This window comes from Lipotes vexillifer, unplaced genomic scaffold, assembly GCF_000442215.2.
Source record: "Lipotes vexillifer unplaced genomic scaffold, Lipotes_vexillifer_v1.1 scaffold443, whole genome shotgun sequence".
NCBI lineage: Eukaryota > Metazoa > Chordata > Mammalia > Artiodactyla > Lipotidae > Lipotes > Lipotes vexillifer.
The window spans coordinates 2317418-2330012 of record NW_006779163.1 but is presented as its reverse complement, the minus strand read 5'-3'; positions in this window follow the sequence as shown (position 1 = coordinate 2330012).

The following is a 12595-nucleotide window of genomic DNA, read 5'->3' as shown; positions in this document are numbered from 1 at the left end:
CCAAAAAAAAAAAAAAAAAAAAAAAGAAGAGAGAGAAATATTTGGATACATGGGCAGAAATATTTGGGGACTGATTCCTTAATGTATTCATAAGAAGTAGAGCTATGTGGATGGAGAACCCCTGTCAGTCTCCAAGTGGATAAATCAAAACAGAACTCATGGATCTTTAAAGCTGGCCCTTTACTAATATGGTTGTTCTGATATACAATGTACGGGAGGGAAGGACGATGGATCACGAGCCCAGCTTTCCACTCCTTCGCTCACACTGGGTCCCTCAAGGACTACGAGGGGTCTTGGCACTGAATGGACACTAGGTAAGTAATTGATGGACCATGAAATAAGCAAAAACCAGTTATTACGTCAATCTCTTACCGTTTAATTTTAGTAGCTCACTCCACCCCATCCACCCTCATTGCTTCATTATTGGATTTATGGTCATAAGTGGCTAATAAAGGCAAAGTTGGCTTGTGGATGGTCTCCATGATTGAAAATGTCAGCAAAAAGGTCATGAAAATGAAGGTCAGGATGGTCTCCTGACTCAGGAGTAAGGTCGGCGTTCCGGAAGTCAGCCGTTATTGAATGAGCACCTTGAACCTGACATCGTACGAACCGCTTAACTGGCCATGAGCTCACATGATCCTGCTAAGAACACAGCGAGGGAAATACTACTAATATTATCTCCAGTTTACAGACTGCAGAGAACATGGAGATGCTTAGTGGCTGGGCTAGAGAGCTATAATGGAACAAGGATGGAAGCCACATCAGCCTTGCACCCACAAAGCGCAGGCACACATACATACACTCACACACAGACACACCCCCACCCACACACATACACATATACACTCCCACAAATACCCACGCACCCACACAAATGTGAACATACACATAATCACACACCTACACATATATACACATGCATGCACACACATACCCACAGACACCCACACACATACACAGGGTCATATATATTCACAACTACACACATATAGTCATATAGACACACGCACATGCGCGCGCGCACGCGCACACACACACACACACACACACACACACACACACACACACGGCAAGAGCCCTGGTTATATACCAAATTCTGATGCTCATTGTTTGTATGACTCTAGTTGAATGTTATCCCCTCTCTGTTCCTCAGGCTCCTCACTGCAAGCTTAGATTCAATCAGAGATCATCTGGTCATGTGTCCAGGAGCCCTTGGGTCCTGTGGCGGTGCCTTGGGGCTGCCTCAGGGGTGAGAGAAAAGCTCGGCAGGACAGCTGCCCGTACCTCACCTCGGCTTCAACCAGGACAGCTAAACTTTCCATTGTTTCACCCGTTGCTATTCCACTTAATTATTTCATTAGCACAAAAGTACTGGAAGCAAGCAGAGTAGAGTCCCGGGGAGAGGATCAGCCTGAGAAAATGCTCCAGGCCAGGCAGGGCCAAGGGGTTTCACTGAGCAGCAATGGTAAGCAACCTATGCTCGGGTAGTCCTCGTGCAGCCCCCTAGTGGCCATCTCCCACCCTGCAGCTTCCAGGGAAAGTCTGTCATACAGGAGAGCCTTGTCCTACTGACGCCGCAGGAGATTGTGTGAAAGGGTATTGAACAGAAGTGCAGCCTGTCTCAACTCACCCTTATGCTGAGGACAAACACGGTGATCATTCTGCCGTGTGAAGAGAAGGCTCTGGGCTCAGAGTGCCACGCAACCGACTGAAGGGAATCACTGGGGTCCAAGGGAACTGAATTGCCGGTAGGAGCCAGACCCGGACCTGGACCTGCTGGTGGCAGGAAATGCTTTATGAGAAATGTAACTCCCCCCAAATCCTCAGGGATAATGTCGAGCTCTGTATGAGGCATTAGGACTCCAGCCTTATGAGAGAGAAGGAAGGTCCCAGAAAGCCAAAGACTTCGGAATATTCAGGTTTTATATCTATGTGTACCTAAAGCCAAAATTACCATCAGGTTGGCAGAGGAATGTTTAAATCTTTTTTTTTGGGGGGGGGGGTATGCAGGCCTCTCACTGTTGTGGCCTCTCCCGTTGCAGAGCACAGGCTCCGGACGCGCAGGCTCAGCGGCCATGGCACACGGGCCCAGCCGCTCCGCGGTATGTGGGGATCTTCCCAGACCGGGGCACGAACCCGAGTCCCCTGCATCGGCAGGCGGACTCTCAACCACTGCGCCACCAGGGAAGCCCTAAATCTTTTTTTTTTTAATCGAGAATACAAACCTACTTGGCAGGAGGAGGACTACCTTGTAATCCGTGCTTAAACATACTTATTGAACTTAAAGGGTGTGTGTATGTGATCCTGTGCGTGCGTTTGTACTTGGCTTTTCCATTTTGGTGCTTGTTGTTTATTACCCCTTGCTGTGGTCAGTGCTAAGAGTCAAGAAGGGGACGGGCCCCCAAACAAGAGCAGAGATAAAAGTATTGGGATTTCACATGCTGCTTCCTATCCACAGAATCCACAATTTGTTCCCTACGTCTCTTGAGCATGAAATTCTGTCGTCTTAAGAACAAGACCTTTTCCATTCTTACATCTCACATTTTGGTTCCCAAGTGGCAATCCATTGCCTGCTGCCAGTTGGTGACAAAGTTTTTCTTTTCTGCGGTGATACCTGAAAAAGGAGGACAACATAGAAAGTTTCTTATAAAGTTAAAATTAATCAGTATGAGACCACATTTTACTCTGAGACTGTGTCCATCTTTTCAGTTTTAAAATATCTTTTCTTGTGTAGACTGTCGGTAGTTGATTTCTTAATGCATTTTCATTTGGCAAAGCTAAATATTTGTGACTCCATGTGCATCTGTCTCATTTTGAAAATAGTTTACTGGTCTATGAAGCGAAAAATTTGGGAACTACTGATCTAGGCAATTTTTTTTATTAAGTTGCAGTCCAATTATTTAGTTACAGTCCCAGGAAAATTATCAGCCAGAATCACAGCAAAGATTTTCTAAGAAAATTACACAGGAAGAGTTTTGCAGCCTACAAACATAAAATGTTACTACACTTAAAGATAGGATACCTTCCTCTGTGAAGCTGAGATCCAGATTTGGATTTTACCTACAAACACCCATGATGCAATGGGCATAGTCATGGATTAAAATTTTTTCTTCCAGTTTTATTGAGATATAATTGACATACAGCACTATATAAGTTTAAGGTACACAGCATAATGATTTGACTTACAGAAAGAGAAAGACAAATACCATATGATATCACTTCTATGTGGAATCTAAAATATGACACAAATGAACCTATCTATGAAACAGAAACAGACTCATGGACATAGAGAACAGACTTGTGGTGAGGGGGCTGGGGGAGGGATAGAGTAGGAGGTTGGGGTGAGCAGATGTGAGCTTTTATATACAGAATGGATAAACAACAATGTCCTACTGTACAGCACAAATAACTATATTCAATATCCTATGATAAACCATAATGGAAAAGAATATTAAAAAAGAGTATACATATATATATATAACTGAATCACTTTGCTGTACAGCAGAATTTAACACACTGTAAATCAACTACACTTAATAAAAAATAATAAATTGACTTACATACCTCATGAAATGATTATCACAGTAAGTTTAGTGAACATCCATCATCTGGTATAGATCAAAATTAAAGAAACAGAGAAGAATTTTGTGTGTGTGATGAGAACTCTTAGGACTTAGTCTCTTAACAATCTTCACATATAACATACACAACATAACATACACAATTATATTTACTGTATGGTACTAGTACTTAGTTATCTTGTAACTGGAAGTTTTTACCTTTTGACTGCCTTCATCTAATTTGCCCTCCCCTCCACAACCCACCCCTGGAAACCACAAATCTGATCTCTTTTTCTATGAGCTTTTTGGTTTTGAAGTATAATTGACCCATAACACTACGTTCGTTCCTGTTATACATAATGATTTGGTCTTTCCATGTATTTCAAAATGATCACCACAAGAAGTCTATTTACAGTATGTCACCACCCAAAGATAGTACATAGTTATTCCTAACACCTATTTCATACCCATAACTCATTTATTTTGCAACTGAAAGTTTGTACCTCTTAACCTCCCTCACCTATTTCTTTCCTCCCCTCACTTCCCTCCCATCTGGCAACCTCCTGTTTGTTTTCTAGGACTCTGTTTCTCTTTTGTTATGTTTATTCATTTGTTCTGTTTTGTTTTACATTCCACATAGAAGTGAAATCATACAGCATTTGTCTTTCTCTGTCTGACGTTTCACTGAGCATAATACCCTCCAGGTACACCCATGTTGTTGCAAATGGCAAGATTTCATTCTTGTTTATGGCTGAGTAATATTCCAGTGTGTGTGTGTGTGTGTGTGTGTGTGTGTGTACCACATCTTCTTTATCCATTCATCTATTGATGGGCACTTGGTTTGCTTCCATATCTTGGCAATTGTAAATAATTCTGCAATGAACATTGCTGTGCATATATATTTACAATTGTTATATCTTCTTCAAGGATTGATCCCTTAATCATTATTTGATGTCCTTTTTTGTCTCTTGTTGCAAGCTTTGTTTTAAAGTTATTTTGTCTGATATAAGTATTGCTTCCCCAGCTTTTTTTTCATTTCCATTTACATGGAATGTCTTTTTCCATTCCCTCACTTTCAGTTTGTGTGTGTCTTTAGATCCGAAGCGAGTCTCTTATAGACATCATATATATGGGTCTTGCTTTTGTATCCATTCAGCCACTCCATGTCTTTTGATCAGAGCATTTAGTCTATTTACATTTAAAGGAATTATTGATAGGTATGTACTTATTGCCAGTTTGTTGTTTTGGGGGTTTTGTAGTTCTTTTTTGTTCCTTTCTTCTTCTTTTGTTCTCTTCCCTTGTTATTTGATGACTATTTTTAGTGTTGTATTTAGAATCCTTTCTGTTTTTTCTCTCTCTGTGTGTGTGTGTGTGTGTGTGTGTGTGTGTGTGTGTGTGTGTATGTGTATTATAGAGTTTTGGTTTATGGTTACTGTGAGGTAGGTATGTGTATTTGTGTATATATATATATAAATGTATATATACACATATACATGTGTGTATATATATATTTTTTAAGTTGCTGATCTCTTAAGTTCAAATGCAGTTTAACAACCTCGCATTTTTACCACCCCCCATGTTTACTGTTTCTGATACAATATTTTACATCTTTTTGTTTCGTGTATTGATTAATTACTCTGAGAAATGATTTTGAGTTCTGAAAGCCCTACACTCCCAGCTTCTTGTCTTTTTTAAAAAGGGAAAGAAAATGTCTTCTGAGAACCATGGACCAGAGGGAGGAATTAGATTCTCATCATGGGTCTTACAGAAAGAATGGCTTGGGTAATCTTAGAAGTGGACTCCACAGTTATCAGGAATTAACTTTGCTGACCAGTAAATAAATATGTCAGGTTAGAATTACTCTGCTGACTGGTAGAATGAATAAACATACTGACTTTGGATTTCAGCAAGGGATTTGACAAGGTCACCTCTGATATCACTGTTGGCAAGATAAATAAATGTCAGATGATTAAAATCAACTTGAAACAATGTTTTCCAGTGGTACATCTCTCATAGCTCTATTGAATTAGCTATTTACTGGTCTGTCTCCCTGACTAGAATTTAAACTCTGTGAGAGCATGAGCCAAGTCATTTTTTTTCACTGTTGTATTCTCAGTACCTAGAACAGCACCTGGCACATAGTAGCAACTCTATAAACATGTGACGAATGAATTAATGTTTTATTAAATGTCTTGCTTCAACACTTAGATAAAGCTATGGAAAATACACAGAGATTTTCCCATGACATGTTGCTAGGAGGCTAGAACAGTTGACCCAATATTAACTACATAAAATTTAATAGGATTTCCACTTTTATATAAAAAATATATCTTATGAGGACAGGGAGAGCTGAGCATTACCAGAAGGTATAAAAAAGACACAGGAACTTCACTTCTGGTAAAAGCAGACAAGATAATTAGGATGAACCCTTTTGCTGACAGCTTATCCAATAGAGCCAGATAAAATAGAAAACGTATCTCCTCAGAGGCATCAAAATGCTGAAAGAAAACAACTGCCAACTAGAAATTCTATACCCAGTGAAAATATTCTTCAAAAATGGTGAAGTGAAGACATTCTTAGAAAAACAAAAACTGAGAAATTTCCTCACCAGCACCCATACTAAAGGAAATACCAAAGAAAAATGACCTCAGGAGTAAGTGTGGGGATGTGGGAAGGAATGAGAAGCCACAAAGGGTAACAACTCTGTGGGATAATTAACGGAACATTGTATAAAACAAATATAGTAATGTCATATGGGATTTGACATATCTAGATAATAAAAACTTATGACAACAACAGCATTTAAGTCAGGAAGGGTGGAATGGTGTTAAGGTGTTCAAAGGTCCTGTGTTATGCAGATAGAGAGCCAAAATACCAAGTCATGTTAGACTTTGGTAAGCCTCATAAGTAGCTATTAAAAGAATCATAAAAAGTATGTAACTGTCAACGTAATGAGGGGAGAGGGTGGAAGACGGACTAGCAAAAAATAATTAATTCAAAAGAAGCCAAAAAGGAGAAGAAAAGTAATATAGAATAGAAGGGACTAATAGAAGGTAAACAGTAAAATGATGGGCTTAAACTAAATATATCAAGCCTCACATTTAAGGTAAATGAAAAATTGTTTGATTAAGAGACAAAGATTATTATACTGGATTTTTAAAAGTACCCTAATATGTGGTGCTTTGAAAAGACATATCTGAAATGTACGAATATAGCAAAACTGAAACTAAAGGGATGGGGACTTCCCTGGTGCTCCAGTGGGTAAGACTCTACGCTCCCAATGCAGGGGGCCCGGTTTCGATCCCTGGTTGGGGAACTAGATCCCACATGCGTGCTGCAGCTAAGAGTCCGCAAGACGCAAATGAAGAACCCGAGTGCCACAACTAAGACCCAGCGCAGCCAAAATAAATAAATAAAGCACAAAAGTTTTAAAACAAAAAGAAACTAAAGGAATGCAAAACATCTAGTTGACATGCATGGAACAGTGGAACCAACAATAGACTATACATTCTTTTTAAGTACATGTGAACGTTTACAGAAATCAGCTGCATGATGGGCCATAGAGCAAGACTCAAGATATTTCAAAGGACTGCAATCACGTATGTTTTTTGATCAGAGTAAAATTAATCTAGAAAATGCAATAAAATTATCACTAAAATTACCCATATGTTTGGAAACTACAAAATACACTTCTAAATGACCCACGGAACAAAGGACAAATCCCAACAGAAATTATAAAATATTTTTCAGTGAATAATAATGAAAATAGTATATACTGAACATGGGGAATGCAACTCAGACATACTTAGAAAATACTGTATAGCTTTAAAATGAATATAGTTTATAAAGAAAAAGGCTTAAAAGCCATCCATCTAAAGAAGTTAGAAAAATGGAGAAGAAACTTCATAAGGCACTTCACCAAGATGATCACATGAACAATAAACATATGAAAAGTTGCTCAAAGTTATTAGTCATCAGAGAAATGAAACTTAAATCTCAATTAGATCCTACTACAAACCTGTCAGAACAGCTAAAATTAAGAAGCCTGATGATACCAAACTGGGGAAAGAAGGTAAAGCAATTGAAACTCTCATACTCCACTTTGAATTGGTGCAATCATTTTGGAGTTAATTGGCACTAAAGTTGAATTTATGTATATGCTATGGCTCCCACAATTCCACTCCATTGAATATATTCAACAGCAGTAGATACTCATGTGCCTCAAGAGACATTTCTAGCAGCTTTATTCATGACAGCCAGTAAAGTGAAAAACAATCTCCCATTAATATCAATGGAGAAGTAAATAGTGGTATAATTATGCAGTGCAACGCTCTACAGCAACGGTGGGCAAAATGTTTATATAAAGAACAAGATAATGTTCATTGCAGCTCCATTTACAATAGCCAGGACATGGAAGCAACCTAAGTGTCCATCGACAGATGAATGGATAAAGAAGATGTGGCACATATATACAATGGAATATTACTCAGCCATAAAAAAACAAAATTGAGTTATTTGTAGTGAGGGGGATGGACCTAGAGACTGTCATACAGAGTGAAGTAAGTCAGAAAGAGAAAAATAAATACCATATGCTAACACATATATATGGAATCTTAAAAAAAAAAATTGGTTCTGAAGACCTAGGGGCAGGACAAGAATAAAGATGCAGATGTAAAGAATGGACTTGAGGACACGGGGAGGGGGAAGGATAAGCTGGGAGGAAGTGAGAGGGTGGCATGGACATATATACACTACCAAACGTAAAATAGATAGCTAGTGGGAAGCAGCCGCATCGGACAGGGAGATCAGCTCCGTGTTTTGTGACCACCTAGAGGGGTGGGATAGGGAGGGTGGGAGGGAGACGCAAGAGGGAGGAGATATGGGGATATATGTGTATGTATAGCCGATTCACTTCGTTATAAAGCAGAAACTAACACACCATTGTAAAGCAATTATACTCCAATAAAGATGTTAAGAAAAAAAAGAACGAGATAGTAAATATTTTAGACTTTCCAGGTCTTACGAGCTCTTTCTCAACTACTAAACTTTGCCATTGTAGCAGGAAAGCAGCCACAGAAATAAGTAAATGAATAAGCATGGCTGTGTTCCAAAAAAACTTCATTTACACAGGCCAGATTTATCCTTTAGGCTATAGTTTGCCAACCCCTGCTTTCTGCAATGAAAATTAAGCACCAACACAGTATGAATGAACCCACATAGTGTTGAATGATAAAACTGAATATTAATTACTATATAATTCCATTTATATAAAGTTAGAAAAAGGTAAAACTAAATTATAGTGTTAAAAGTTAGGATAGTGCTTACTTTTGAGAAACACAGAAAGAACAGTGATTGGGAGGGGGCATGGGAAGGGTTTCTAGGAGTTTCTGACAATGTTCTCTTTTTAAAATAAATTTATTTATTTATTTTTGGCTGCATTGGGTCTTCTTCGTTGCTGCCCGTGGGCTTCCTCTAGTTGCGGCGAGCGGGGGCTACTCTTTGTTGCGGTGCATAGGCCTCTCATTGCAGTGGCTTCTCTCTTTTTTTTTTTTTTTTTTTTTTTTTTTTTTTGGGAGCACAGGCTCCGGACGCGCAGGCTCAGTGGCCATGGCTCACGGGCCCAGCCGCTCCGCGGCATGTGGGATCTTCCCGAAACGGGGCACGAACCCGCGTCTCCTGCATCGGCAGGCGGACTCTCAAGCACTGCGCCACCAGGGAAGCCCGCAGTGGCTTCTCTTGTTGCGGAGCACGGGCTCTAGGTGTGCAGGCTTCAGTAGTTGTGGCACGTGGGCTCAGTAGTTGTGGCTCACAGGCTCTAGAGCGCAGGCTCAGTAGTTGTGGCACACGGGCTTAGTTGCTCCACAGCATGTGGAATCTTCCCGGACCAGGGCTCGAACCTGTGTCCCCTGCATTGGCAGGCGGATTCTTAACCACTGTCCCACCAGGGAAGTCCCATGACAATGTTCTTCTTGACCAAGAAGGTGTTATAATTTATTTTCATTTGTTGGAATATATATACATATAATATATATATATTATATAATGTGTAAAATTATATATTATTTCAAATACATAAAACTATATAATACTTGTTATACTTATACATAATATATAATAGATCACTATGTATGCATATATATGTACCATACATGTATATGTATATATAAATAAAATTCTGTACTATCTTCATAATTTCCTATAAATTTATTCTAAGATAAAAAGCTAACTTAGATATATTTATATCTATCGCTTCATTTATGATTTATTATAATATAAATAAATAACATTTATTATAATATACTGTATATAATATGTACCATTATATTTATTATAAAATTATTAATATTTATATATTTATATATTACTATATATTTAAGTAAACGCTTTATTTTAGAATAGTTTTAGATTTATAGAAACATTGTGAAGGTAGTATGGAGTTCTGTATACTCACACCCACTTTCCCCTACTGTCAACATCTTCTGTTACTGTGGGGCATCTGTCCCAACTAATGAGCCAGTAGTAATACATTATTATTAACTAAAGTCCATACTTTTTACCTGATGTCCTTGTTGTGTTTCTGTTCCAGGATCCCGATGCCACATTACATTTACTCATCATGTGTCCTTAGCCTCCTCTAAGCTGTGACCGTTTCTCAGAAGTTCCTTGTTTTTGATGACCTTGACAGCTTTGAAGAGTGCTGGTCAGGTGTTTTGTAGCATGTCCTGCAATGATAATGGTGCCATTTTCATCGCATGACTTATCACTGGTCATTTTGACCTTGACCGGCTGGCTGAGATGGAGTTTGTCAGGTTTCTCCATGTCAGGTTCCTCTCTTTCTCAGTTTCCAGGCTGTGTGTTTTGGAAGGAAGTCACTATGTGCAGCCCACACCCAAGTGTGAGGTCTGTTTCACCTCCTTGAGTGGGTATATCTACATAAATTATTTGGGAATTTTCTGCATGGGAGATTTGTCTTTTCTCCATTTATTTACTTTTCCAATCATTTATCTATACCAGTATGGACTAATGGATATTTACTTACATTTATATTTTGGATAGTTTCTCCACATTATATTTTACAACAAAGTAGTTTTAATGACAAGAAAACTACAAAGATTGGAATTTTACTTGATAGCAAACACAATGGAAGTAAATCATAGGGCACTACTGTCAAAAGAGCAAATGAGTCCTTGGACATATAAGTAAAGATATAACTTCAGGGATAGGGGAGGTGATAATCTTGCTCTATTCTGTGCTGCTTGCACTGTACTGAAAGTATTGTACAGTTGTATTCGTCTCTTCTGGGCTTAACCTTTCGGAGGAGAAGTAAATACGTGGATTCCATTCTAAGAAAGGCCGCGCTGCTAAGGATCCTTGAAACCCTATACAATAAATTGAGATCTGACCTATTTGGAATGAATGATTTTGACATCTTCACCATAGTTCAGTGACAGGAAAAAGACTCAATCCAACACCACCATCTGGTTGTCTTTTCCGCCTCCCAATGTGAAATAAAGAATAGATATATATTTGCACAATTACTGCTCAACACTTAAAATGTTAGTTATCATCCAAACGCTTGAAAATCATAACAAAACTTGTGCTATCAGCAAGACCACCTTGATGTCCGTGAGATGATCTGTTATGACTTGTACCACCACATCTATATCTTGACGTTTGGGTCAAGGTGACATCAACACATGGTCATTCTCTGCTTGGTGAATCGCATTGTCACCAGGCTACATTCATCATAACAACATATTCTTCAATTATCGCAACAACATGATTTTTTAAATGTTTGAACTCTTAAAAATGTGGCTGCTTCAGGCACTAAGCACCAGATAAAACATGTTCTACCATATATAAGGGGCAATTGAGAGAACTGAGCACCACACACCTGGCGAAGGTAAGACACGATAGTAGTCTCCAAATATCTGAACAAAACAGGGACTGAATTGGCCTGTGTGACTCCAAGTGGAAAAGGAAGGACAAGTGACATGATCAAGCTCAGTCTAGAGGAGATCTTTTTTTTTTTTTTAACATCTTTATTGGAGTATAATTGCTTTACAATGGTGTGTTAGTTTCTGCTTTATAACAAAGTGAATCAGCTATACATATACATATATCCCCATAACTCCTCCCTCATGCATCTCCCTACCACCATCCCTAACCCACCCCTCTAGATGGTCACAAAGCACTGAGCTGATCACCCTGTGCTATGCGGTTGCTTCCCACTAGCTATCTATTTTACATTTGGTAGTGTATATAAGTCCACGTCACTCTCTCACTTCGTCCCAGGTTACCCTGCCCCCTCACCCGGTCCTCAAGTCCATTCTTTACGTCTGCATCTTTATTACTGTCCTGCCCCTAGGTTTCTCAGAACCTTTTTTTTTTTTTAAGATCCCATATATATGTGTTAGCATACGGTATTTATTTTTCTCTTTCTGACTTGCTTCACTCCGTATGACAGTCTCTAGGTCCCTCCACCTCACTACAAATAACTCAATTTCGTTTCTTTTGGTGGCTGAGTAATATTCCATTGGCTATATGTGCCACAGCTTCTTTATCCATTCATGGACACTTAGGTAGCTTCCATGTCCTGGCTATTGTAAACAGAGCTGCAATGAACATTGTTGTACATGACTCCTTTTGAATTATGGTTTTCTCAGGGTATATGTCCAGTAGTGGGATTGCTGGGTCATATGATAGTTCTATTTTTACTTTTTTAAGGAAACTCCATACTGTTCTCCATAGTGGATGTATCAATTTACATTCCCACCAACAGTGCAAGAGGGTTCCCTTTTCTCCACACCCTCTCCAGCATTTATTGTTTGTAGATTTTTGATGATGGCCATTCTGACTGGTGTGAGGTGATACCTCATTGTAGTTTTGATTGGCATTTCTCTAATGATTAGTGATGTCGAGCATCCTTTCACGTGTTTGTTGGCAATCTGTATATCCTCTTTGGAGAAATGTCTGTTTAGGTCTTCTGCCCATTTTTGGATTGGGTTGTTTGTTTTATTGATATTGAGCTGCAT